The sequence below is a fragment of the Leguminivora glycinivorella genome, chromosome 24 (assembly GCF_023078275.1).
Source record: "Leguminivora glycinivorella isolate SPB_JAAS2020 chromosome 24, LegGlyc_1.1, whole genome shotgun sequence".
NCBI classification, from domain to species: Eukaryota; Metazoa; Arthropoda; class Insecta; order Lepidoptera; family Tortricidae; genus Leguminivora; species Leguminivora glycinivorella.
This window is the reverse complement of record NC_062994.1, coordinates 8,062,582-8,074,782: the sequence shown is the minus strand read 5'-3', so window position 1 is coordinate 8,074,782 and position 12,201 is coordinate 8,062,582. Positions and strand designations below refer to the sequence as shown.

Sequence of the window (12,201 nt, the reverse complement as noted above, 5' to 3'; positions counted from 1 at the left end):
AAATAGTTAGTTAGCTATTAAAAAAAAGTTCAAATCCAAACGGGAAAAATGTTACGTGTGCCAGAGGCCATCAGTAATAATGACAATATTGACGTCATAACAGCGTTCTTAAGATTTTCAGTAATGTACGCTTTACATTTATTAAGAAATAGCTTTTGCCCGCGACTTCGCTCGCGTTAGAAAGAGACAAAAAGTAGCCTATGTCACTCTCCGTCCCTTCAACTATCTCCACTTAAAAATTACGTCAATTAGTCTCTCCGTTTTGCCGTGAAAGACTGACAAATAAACAGACACACACACTTTCCCATTTATATTAGTATATGGATGTCATTATTATTGACAGTATCAAATGGCATGACAAAAGTTTGAATTAACCAATAGAATGACAAATACAGTCATTATTACGTAAAAACGTATGACCTCAAAAAATATTTATGCATGGATTTTCGAGTTACAAGGGTCATTATGTCTGTCTGTCTGTGACTATTAAGTACTGGAACTAAACTTGTCGCACAACAAGTTGAGAGACCCTTCGCGCGGTGGGCTCGCTAAACTGGCGAGCTGCCGGACCATAGACGTCAGTTATAACCAGCTGGAGAGGATCTTCCAGATACCTATTAGTTTGAGGTGAGAAAAATAATAATTATTATAAATTGAAAGTTTAACTTTCGTGTAAAATTGTATGCGGGACGAATATCATCAGTAATAGTGACAATAATATTGACATTGCAATATTATTTCAAGGTAAGAAATCTAAGAATCTTTCGTGTGAAATAAAATGTGGGCTAAACACAATCAATAATAATGGCATTAATATTGACATCAATTGTCGGTTACGAGATATGGACTTTATAGTCATTTAGTCATTTAGAATGACATTATTATTGACATTGTAGACACAATCAATAATAATGAGATAATTATTGACATTAATAGCGTATTGATTACGAGAATGGGCATCATACCATAGTTATTATTTCGTTTAGAATGACATTATTATTGACAGTATGTTGATATTTGGATATCAGTTTGAGGTGAAAGATCTAAGGATCTTCTTTTTAACCCCCGACGCAAAAACGAAGGGGTGTTATAAGTTTGACGTGTCTGTCTGTCTGTCTGTCTGTCCGTCTGTCTGTCTGTCTGTTTGTCTGTCTGTCTGTGTGTGTCTCTGTCTGTGGCATCGTAGCTCTCGAACGGATGAACCGATTTTGATTTAGTTTTTTTATCTGAAAGCTGAGTTAGTCGGGAGTGTTCTTAGCCATGTTTCATGAAAATCGGTCTACCTTGTCGCGGTCGGGGGTTTTTCTAAATTTTAATTTTGTGGTTAGGTTATTCGTTGCTATGTAAGGCTTCGTAGCGCCTAATGTATGACTGCGACAAGTCCTGATAAGTTTGCAACGATTTTCACAGTGCAGTGCAGTTGTTTTTAACACGCTTTTATTAGGTCGTCGTGTATGTAACTAACTATGTAATGGAATCTGCGGAGGCTAATTTAACCATCTTCCAAGGATCGTAGCGTAATGAAAATTGGCAGCTATATGTAGTTCCGATGACAATACAATAATATGGTACTGTTGAGCTGATCTGATGATGGAGTCGGAAGATATGAACTGGAACTACATGATGGAACATCGTATCATAGCCGTTTTTGGGTTTCTTAGAAAAGTCTTGTAATGAACTTTGACTACTTACAATTAGGTTTCAAGGTCTGATGATGAAGCCGAAAGATATGAACTGGAACTACATGATGGAACATCGTATCATAGCTGTTTTTGGGTTTCTTAGAAAAGTCTTGTTATGAACTTTGACTACAATTAGGTTTCAAGGTCTGCTGATGGAGCCGGAAGATATGAACTGGAACTACATGATGGAACATCGTATCATAGCTGTTTTTGGGCTTCTTAGGAAAGTCTTGTAATGAACTTTGACTACAATTAGGTTTCAAGGTCTGATGATGGAGCCGGAAGATATGAGCTGGAACTACATGATGGAACATCGTATCATAGCTGTTTTTGGGCTTCTTAGAAAAGTCTTGTAATGAACTTTGACTACGATAAGGTTTCAAGGTCTGATGATGGAGCCGGAAGATATGAACTGGAACTACATGATGGAACATCGTATCATAGCTGTTTTTGGGCTTCTTAGAAAAGTCTTGTAATGAACTTTGACTACGATAAGGTTTCAAGGTCTGATGATGGAGCCGGAAGATATGAACTGGAACTACATGATGGAACATCGTATCATAGCTGTTTTTGGGCTTCTTAGAGAAGTCTTGTAATGAACTTTGACTACGATAAGGTTTCAAGGTCTGATGATGGAGCCGGAAGATATGAAATGGAACTACATGATGGAACATCGTATCATAGCTGTTTTTGGGCTTCTTAGAAAAGTCTTGTAATGAACTATGACTACGATTAGGTTTCAAGGCCTGATGATGGTGCCGGAAGATATGAACAGAAAAGGGGGGGCTCGTGGGGCGAAGCCCCCGCATAAAAGAAAGATCAACGTTGTATTTAAAACAAGTTGGGTTAGGGTTTTCTTGTTACCCTTAAGAGTAACGAAAAGGGGGCTCGGGGGCGAAGCCCCCGCATGAAAGAAAGATCAACGTAGTATTTAGAATAAGTTGGGTTAGCGTTTTCTTGTGACCTTTAAGAGCAAACAAAGGGGGGCTCGGGGGGCGAAGCCCCCCGCATAAAAGAAAGATTAAAGTAGTATTTAAAATAAGTTGGGTTAGCGTTTTCTTGTGACCTTTCAGAGCAAACAAAGGGGGGCTCGGGGGGCGAAGCCCCCCGCATAAAGAGAAGGTAAACGTTGTATTTAAAATAAGTTGGGTTAGGGTTTTCTTGTTACTCCTAAGAGAAACGAAAAGGGGGGCTCGGGGGCGAAGCCCCCGCATGAAAGAAAGATCAACGTAGTATTTAAGATAAGTTGGGTTAGCGTTTTCTTGTGACCTTTGAGAGCAAACAAAGGGGGCTCGGGGTGCGAAGCCCCCCCGCATAAAAGAAAGATAAACGTTGTATTTAAAATAAGTTGGGTTAAGGTTTTCTTGTGATCCTTAAGAGTAAAGAAAAGGGGGCTCGGGGCGAAGCCCCCGCATGAAAGAAAGGTCAACGTAGTATTTAGAATAAGTTGGGTTAGCGTTTTCTTATGACCTTTCAGAGCAAACAAAGGGGCTCGAGGGGCGAAGCCCCTGCATAAAAGAAAGATCAACATTGTATTTAAAATAAGTTGGGTTAAGATTTTCTTGTGATCCTTAAGAGTAAAGAAAAGGGGGGCTCGGGGGGCGAAGCCCCCCGCATGAAAGAAAGATCAACGTAGTATTTAGAAAAAGTTGGGTTAGCGTTTTCTTGTGACCTTTAGAGCCAACAAAGGGGGGCTCGGGGAGCGAAGCCCCCTGCATAAAAGAAAGATAAACGTTGTATTTAAAATAAGTTGGGTTAAGGTTTTCTTGTGATCCTTAAGAGTAAAGAAAAGGGGGGCTCGGGGGGCGAAGCCCCCGCATGAAAGAAAGATCAATGTAGTATTTAGAATAAGTTGGGTTAGCGTTTTCTTGTGACCTTTAAGAGCAAACAAAGAGGGGCTCGGGGGCGAAGCCCCCCGCATGAATGAAAGATCAACGTAGTATTTAAGATAAGTTGGGTTAGCGTTTTGTTGTGACCTTTAAGAGCAAACAAAGGGGGGCTCGGGGGGCGAAGCCCCCTGCATAAAAGAAAGATCAACGTAGTATTTAAAATAAGTTTGGTTAGGGTTTTCTTGTGACCCTTAAGAGTAACGAAAAGGGGGCTCGGGGGGCGAAGCCCCCGCATAAAAGAAAGATTAACATAGTATTTAAAATAAGTTGGGTTAGCGCTTTCTTGTGACCTTTCAGAGCAAACAAAGGGGGCTCGGAGGGGGGAAGCCCCCCGCATAAAAGAAAGATCATCGTTGTATTTAAAATAAGTTGGGTAATGGTTTTCCTGTGACCCTCAAGAGCAAATAAAGGGGGGCTCGGCAAAAAAGAAATACTTAAATTTTGTTTGAATTAGTTGAAATGTGACAATATTTTTTTCTAATCGAGTCAAACAAAATCCCACTAGCTGAGAGCTTCAAAACAATGTATGGCGAAAGTATGTCTCTCTAATGTCTTCAAAAAGTCCGCAATGGCACATGTCTATATTGTCTATCTTTTACGGATAACTTACTAGGTATAAACATATTTATGACTAGCTTTTACCCGCGGCTTCGCCCGCGTAATAAAAGTATTCATTAAGATTTTCATTTCGATCCTTAGGTTTCTGTGTACGTATATTTATCTGCGATTATTTCGATTTCACATTATACTTTTGCTTGCAATGATTGTAGAAATATTACACATCGACCACAGCGTAGGTAATTCTATATACGCTGGGGAAACCTTTATAAACATCCCACATAGCCCGTATTTCGACACTATGATTGGTGGGTAAAAAGTACTTTTTTCTATTATCCCTTAAATTTTTTTACATTTTGCTTATACTTATCGCAAACGTAATCTTCAAGCAAGCAAACAACGATCGTCTTAGAGCACATTGATTGTAAGAGACCGCCGACCGATTATCCGTATCCCTCTAACGATACCCATATTATCTGTATCCGTATCGCTATGGCTATCGCTATCGCTATCGCTATCGCTATCGCTATCGCTATCGCTATCGCTATCGCTATCGCTATCGCTATCGCTATCGCTATCGCTATCGCTATCCCTATCCCTATCCCTATCCCTATCCCTATATCTATCCCTATCCCTATCCCTATCCCTATCCCTATCCCTATCCCTATCCCTATCCCTATCCCTATCCCTATCCCTATCCCTATCCCTATCCCTATACCTATCCCTATCCCTATCCCTATCCCTATCCCTATCCCTATCCCTATCCCTATCCCTATCCCTATCCCTATCCCTATCCCTATCCCTATCCCTATCCCTATCCCTATCCCTATCCCTATCCCTATCCCTATCCCTATCCCTATCCCTATCCCTATCCCTATCCCTATCCCTAACCCTAACCCTATCCCGTTCCTGTCCCTGTCCCTGTCCCAGTCCCTATCCCTGTCCCTGTCAAATTATCATGCTAGGAGGTGAACTTTGAAAAATCCTTTCTTAGTGCTCCTCTTATGGCTATTTTGGATATTTTAACCCTATTGCACTACAACAGGGGAGAAAATTTCTTTTCCACCTCATTAGATTTTAAAATCGTTGTATTTATCGTGATCAGCGACTCGATAAACCATAAAAACGATACCCATATTGTGTTTTTGACTTTACCCCCTTTGCACCCCTTTAGGGGTCAAATTTTCAAAAAACCTGAAACATGTATTTAGTCATATGTCTTTAGGAATCCTCCTGTGAAGTTTCGTATAAAATAGTCAAACTAATCTTGTTTCCCCATACAAACTTTGAACCCCCATTTGAGCCCCTTAGGAGGCGAATTTTGAAAAATCCTTTCTTAGTGCTCCTCTACACTATATAAGGAACCTACGTGCCAAATTTGACATCTCTAGGGCCAGCGGTTTCGGCTGTGCGTTGATATGTCAGTCAGTCAGTTAATATCTTCTTTTATATATATTTTTGATATTTAAACCCCATTGCACCACAACAGGGGAGAAGGAATTTCACTTCCGCCTCGTTAGATTTTAAAAACGTTGTATTTATCGTGATCAGCGACCCGATAAACCATAAAAACGATGCCCATATTGATTTTTTGACTTTATCACCCCCTTTTCACCCTTTTAGGGGTTAAATTTTCAAAAAACCTGAAACACGTATTCAGTCATATGTCTTAAGGAATCTTCCTGTGAAGTTTCGAATAAAATAGTCAAACTAATCTTGTTTCCCCATACAAACTTTGAACCCCCATTTGACCCCCTTAGGAGGTGAATTTTGGAAAATCCTTTCTTAGTGCTCCTCTACACTACATAAGGAACCTACGTGCCAAATTTGAAATCTCTAGGACCAGCGGTTTCGGCTGTGCGTTGATATGTCAGTCAGTCAGTCAGTCAGTCAGTCAGTCAGTCAGTCAGTCAGTCAGTCAGTCAGCTTCTTCTTTTATATATTTAGATAATACCGTAATAAGAAGGTAGACTCTAGTTATTATTAAGTAGCAATTAGCAATAAGTACACGTTAAGCCACAAATGACATGTAAAATCCGCCTACTTGAAATAAATTTATGTATAAATGTTAAAAGTTATTCATTATTAATGACTAAAAAGTATAAAATAAATTAATAGTTTAAAAAACACTATAAAACACGCTTTTATAAATGCACGTAAAAGCCAAAAATAAATTATGGATCGTTCAAGTTGTCTCTATTTGTGAGCTGAAGTTTAAAAACTATGTGCTTTTAATTATAATATTTGATTGTAAAAGCGTGGGGCGCTGGAACAGGAAAGACTTTCTTGTAAACAAATACTAATCCGAACTTCCTGGCGAATGAAGTTGCATAAGAACATAACGTTTACATATGCCGCCTAAGGGTTACCAAAGAGAACCAAAGATATCTCGTCCACGAACAAGAACTCTGCATCCTGTCACTGTAGACACTTTCCCCTTTTGTACTTTGATTACCGGAAAAAAGCGGCGTTCTAAGTGTCGGTGACTGTTGACTCTCCTCGCTACTAGCGCATATTTTGTCTGAGTTCGACAAACTGGTACTTTGAACACTGACTTTTAATTGATTTGACTGTTTAATGTAGAACCTACTAGTCATGCTGCAACTCCAGTTAGCGCGTCAATCTGTGTAACCTCCTTCCCGTAACATAGCATAATTTGATTTAGCAGCAAGTTATACAAAAAGTCTTGCCTGTTCCAGCGCCCCATGCTTTTACAATCAAATATTATAATTAAAAGCACATAGTTTTTAAACTTCAGCTCACAAATAGAGACAACTTGAACGATCCATAATTTATTTTTGGCTTTTACGTGCATTTATAAAAGCGTGTTTTATAGTGTTTTTTAAACTATTAATTTATTTTTAACCCCAGACGCAAAAACGACGGGGTGTTATAAGTTTGATGCGTCTGATTGTCTGTCTGTCTGTGTGTCTGTCTGTGGCATCGTAGCTCCCGAACGGATGAACCGATTTAGATTGCGTTTTTTTGTTTGAAAGCTGAGTTAGTCGGGAGTGTTCTTAACCATGTTTCATGAAAATCGGACCTCTATATCGGGGGTTTTTAAATTTTTTTAATTTTGTCGTTATGTTATCGTTAAAAATCGTTATCAGCGTGCTGTATTGGTGGCAGAGTATGGTTGGCAAAAAAACAAATACACAAGTATTTAAAACATTATATACTTAACAAATTACGAAATATAATTATACATATTTATAATTACTTATCTAAATTACATTGAATAAATGACTGAAATTTGTTCAACAGATTTGGCTTCGTGCACTACTTATACTTTTGACTTGAACTAGGTACTTGAATAACAATTCTATATAGTCGTATCTAGAGTGCACTTGATTATTTGGGTTAAAATAATACACCTACACTTCGCGTTATGTCTTTTTATAACATAATTAATGTCATTTACAAACCTTTATCGTTTTAAAAATATACAGGGTGCAAATCTAATACGGGCGAACCTCTTAAGAGGCCTTATTCCTAAAGACGAGCGTTTTTTGCAAAATAGAACCTTTTTCATTCAAAATTATAAAGAAACTATAAATGATTATTAAAAAAATGATAATGTTCCTAAAAGTACATATCTTAAGCTAGAAAGTCAATTGGTACTACTTTAAAATATGTCTTTTTATACTTCCGAAAAATCAGTTTTTTCGGAAGACGTTTTCAATTTTCATAGTGGGATAGCTCGTTTAGAATCGTGATTGTGCTGTTAAAAATGTTATTTGGGGTAATAAATGATCACAATCCTATTTGTTATATCCTGTACGAGTTAGCTAATACTTTGACATTTTAAGATTTACTTGAAATGGTGGATAAATAACCTTCCGTATCCTCCCCATTTTTTCGATAAAAAGAGGTTTACATTATGTATTTTTCCTGCGATTCCTGCATTTTTTGTAACTCTTAAATAATATTATCCTAAACTAGAACTTCTTATTGACCTATAAGAAAAAAATCATACATATAAGACATACCTTTCTGTCGATAGATATGTTTTTAAAACACCTAAAATTCGAATAAAAGACACTGTGCTAACGCGAGCCCGCTCAGTCTGCGCCGAGCGCTCGAAGACAACGGACCTGCGTTTGATCGTCCGGCGCACCTAGCTTTCGTAAGCAGCTCGATAGTTCCGAGAAGTGCCGTAAACTGCGACTAAACAAATCTTGATCCTTTTTACACCTTATGCAATTTTAGCATTCGACATGCTTTTCATATGATTTTGGATTTTAAGTTATACGTGAAGTTTGTTGAGAGTTTGAATTATTATTATATTTTGGGACCAGGATGAGGTTCTGGTTCTCATGATGATGGAGTCAGGCAGGAGATGTTCAACAGAACTGCTATTCTACTTATCATAACTCCACCATGTTTGGGCTCATTAGATTTGGGCTGATGAGCACCATCGATCTAGATGAGGTCCAAGGTCTCATGATGGAGTCAGGAGGTGGTCAACAGAACTGCTATTCTCCTCATCATAACCCCATCATGTTTGGGCTCATTAGATTTGGGCTGACGAGCACCATCGAACTAGATGAGGTCCAAGGTCTCATGACGGGGTCAGGAGGTGGCCAACAGAACTGCTATTCTCCTCATCATAACCCCATCATGTTCGGGCTCATTAGATTTGGGCTGACGAGCACCATCGAACTAGATGAGGTCCAAGGTCTCATGATGGAGTCAGGAGGTGGTCAACAGAACTGCTATTCTCCTCATCATAACCCCATCATGTTTGGGCTCATTAGATTTGGGCTGACGAGCACCATCGAACTAGATGAGGTCCAGGGTCTCATGATGGAGTCAGGAGGTGGTCAACAGAACTGCTATTCTCCTCATCATAACCCCATCATGTTTGGGCTCATTAGATTTGGGCTGACGAGCACCACCGAACTAGATGAGGTCCAAGGTCTTATGACGGGGTCAGGAGGTGGCCAACAGAACTGCTATTCTCCTCATCATAACCCCATCATGTTCGGGCTCATTAGATTTGGGCTGACGAGCACCATCGAACTAGATGAGGTCCAAGGTCTCATGATGGAGTCAGGAGGTGGTCAACAGAACTGCTATTCTCCTCATCATAACCCCATCATGTTTGGGCTCATTAGATTTGGGCTGACGAGCACCATCGAACTAGATTAGGTCCAGGGTCTCATGATGGAGTCAGGAGGTGGCCAACAGAACTGCTATTCTCCTCATCATAATCCCATCATGTTCGGGCTCATTAGATTTGGGCTGACGAGCACCATCGAACTAGACGAGGTCCAAGTTCTCATGATGGAGTCAGGAGGTGGTCAACAGAACTGCTATTCTCCTCATCATAACCCCATCATGTTTGGGCTCATTATAAATATGTGGAAGGTCGTTAATAATAATAAATGTTTTATGAGGGTACCCCTACATGTAAAGAGGAGGCGGATATTTTTTTTCATTTCAACCCCAACGTGTGATATATTGTTAGATAGGTATTTAAAAATGAATTAGGTTTTACTAAGATCGATTTTTGATAATTTTCATATTTTCGGAAATAATCGCTATAACTTTTGAACCATATGTTTAAAAATATGAAAAAAATCACAAAAGTAGAACTTTGCAAAGACTTTCTTTGAAAATTTGTTTTGAACTTTATAGGTTAGTTTTTGAGAAAAATACGGAAAACTACGGAACCCTACACTGAGCGTGGCCCGACACGCTTTTGGCCGGTTTTTATTTTATTTTAATACTTTTCTGTGCTATTCATACATAGCCACCCTAGGGGATTCAGTATTGTTGACTACGGAACCCTAAAAAACAGAAATCACTATTAAACTATTCTCTAATTTCAAGTTCCTAACTAAAATTTGTAAATCTAAATTGATCCCGCTACAAACTTTCACCCCCTTTTTCCCTCTACTAGGGGTGTAAATTTTCATAATCGATTCTTATCTCTTCGAAATTTTGTTAATGCAATCTATACAAATTTCGACTTTCTAGCTTTCGTAGTTTCGGCTCAGCGGTGTTGGTTGTTGAATCAATCAATTAGGAAACCTGAATTTATATATGTACATGTAGACTAATACTATACTTTTACTACATTCATATACCTTATTTACTACTACCATACCATGAATATGAAATTAAATAAAGAGTCCCCATATAAAATTGAAAATTATGTTATTAGCAATTTAATTCAAAACTATCAAGATTATTCGTGTCTGCGTTGAAACGCGCGTTGAGTTGCCGGTGCTCGCGTACCGAGCGCCAACGCCATCTATCGATGGCCGTTTCGTGAAATTGATGAGCGCTCTAAGGAGTAAGGGGTCTTAACGGTGGTGAGTATAGGACATAAAAAATCGAATTAGATAACTTTTAAAATTGATTTTTTTTTATCCATACCAATTAATTCGGCCCCCCAACGTAATGCAAACACACTCGCGTTTAACGCTCGTTGAAAGTTGTCATTGATTGTCATCGCAACAACGTTTACAGTACATTGCTGCTGCACAGATAGAAAATATCTCTTCAACCAAAGAAACCTATTTGAACCAAGAGATATCCAGTTTCCCATATCAGGAAGATTTTAATTACTTGATATAAAACATAAAATGTCTCGACGTTTATTACTTGCACTAACCATTTTATATCTTAACATGATTAGCAACACAATCTTTTTTTAAAAACTTAATCATTTATTCCAAGAGCGTAAACGTTTTGTTCAGTGATAATTATTACTCAGAAGCAAATCAGCAAGTTCTTAAAAACAAGTATAATATTTCTTGGTTCTAAGTAATAAAATTGTTGTATTAAGAGTTATGACGGTTTTCGGTTAAGAGTTATGCATAATTAAAGTAAAAGTTAATGTTTCTTGGGGTGAAACAATTAGTTACTTACACCAAATATATACATTTTTCATTTTAAAAGTTCTGACGGTATTAGATGAAGATTTACATGTTTGAAGTTAGATTTAATGTTTCTTGGGGTGAAACAGTAAGTATCTTAAACCAAATATACTTACTTCTTGGATGTAATTTATTTTATTTCATTTAAAATATATAATTTCGAGTTCCCCAGCCAGTTAGAGAGAGAGAGAGAACTGGAGCGGAAGCACGTTTAGGATATTCCTCAATAATAGCGCGTAGTTCCCAGAGGGAAGCAGGGGGCTATTATGTACCGGAATTTGTATTCCTATGATTCGATACATATCAAGTTCCAACCGGCGAGCCTAACCAAATCGGGAAAAATCTTAACACCGCGATGTACGAATTCTATGGGCTGGGGTCAGCGCCATCTAGCGGGTTTTTTGGTAACTAAACCGGTGTCGCCGCTCGGCGCGCGAACTAAATCTTGAAGCAAAACTTTATTATTTTTCGATCTAAACGTGTTGATTCTCAAATGGAACTTGTAGGCATTAAATCAAGAATTTGTGATATGAAGCCAAGAATGTAATAAATCTTGACCTAAGTCCGTGTTGATTTTTTATTTAAAACCTGCTCGAATTATGAATGAAGTCTATAAGCATCAAACCAAGAATTATTATAATCAAGCCAAGATTGTTCTAAATCTTGAAGTAAAACCTTGATATTTTTTGATTTGAACTTGTTGATTCTCAAATGGAGCTTGTAGACATTAAATCAAGAATTTGTGACACAAAGCCAAGAACTTAATAAATCTTGACATAAATCTGTGTTTATTTTTGTTTTAAGTTATTCTGGAACTTTGAATGGAGTTGCAAAGCATCAAATCAAGAACTATTAAAATCAAGCCAAGATTGAACTAAATCTTGACGTAAAACCGTGTATTTTTTTTATTTAAACTTTTATGTCTTGACTGTAGAACGTAAAAGTTAAATTAAGAAATTATGATTTCCTATTAAAAACGCAGAATTCTTGTAGTTAAATTGTGGTGAATCTTCTTTTAACAGGTTTTTATTTTTGCTTTGATAAAGGTTACTTGAACCAAAGACGTTTTTTAAGAACTAGCATATTCATACTAAAACGGTGTAATATTTTGTTGCAAATAAATACTTCTTTGATTCAAATCTGTCCTATTTGTACCAAATGTATATAAAGTTACGACTGAACAAT

General features: G+C 37.9%; 1 protein-coding gene across 1 annotated transcript in view; it reads left to right on the top strand.

Moving 5' to 3' along the window:
• Positions 1–12,201, top strand: part of LOC125238993 (chaoptin-like) — a gene marked incomplete at its 5' end in the record, with an annotated part of 59,733 nt that overhangs the window by 22,868 nt on the left and 24,664 nt on the right.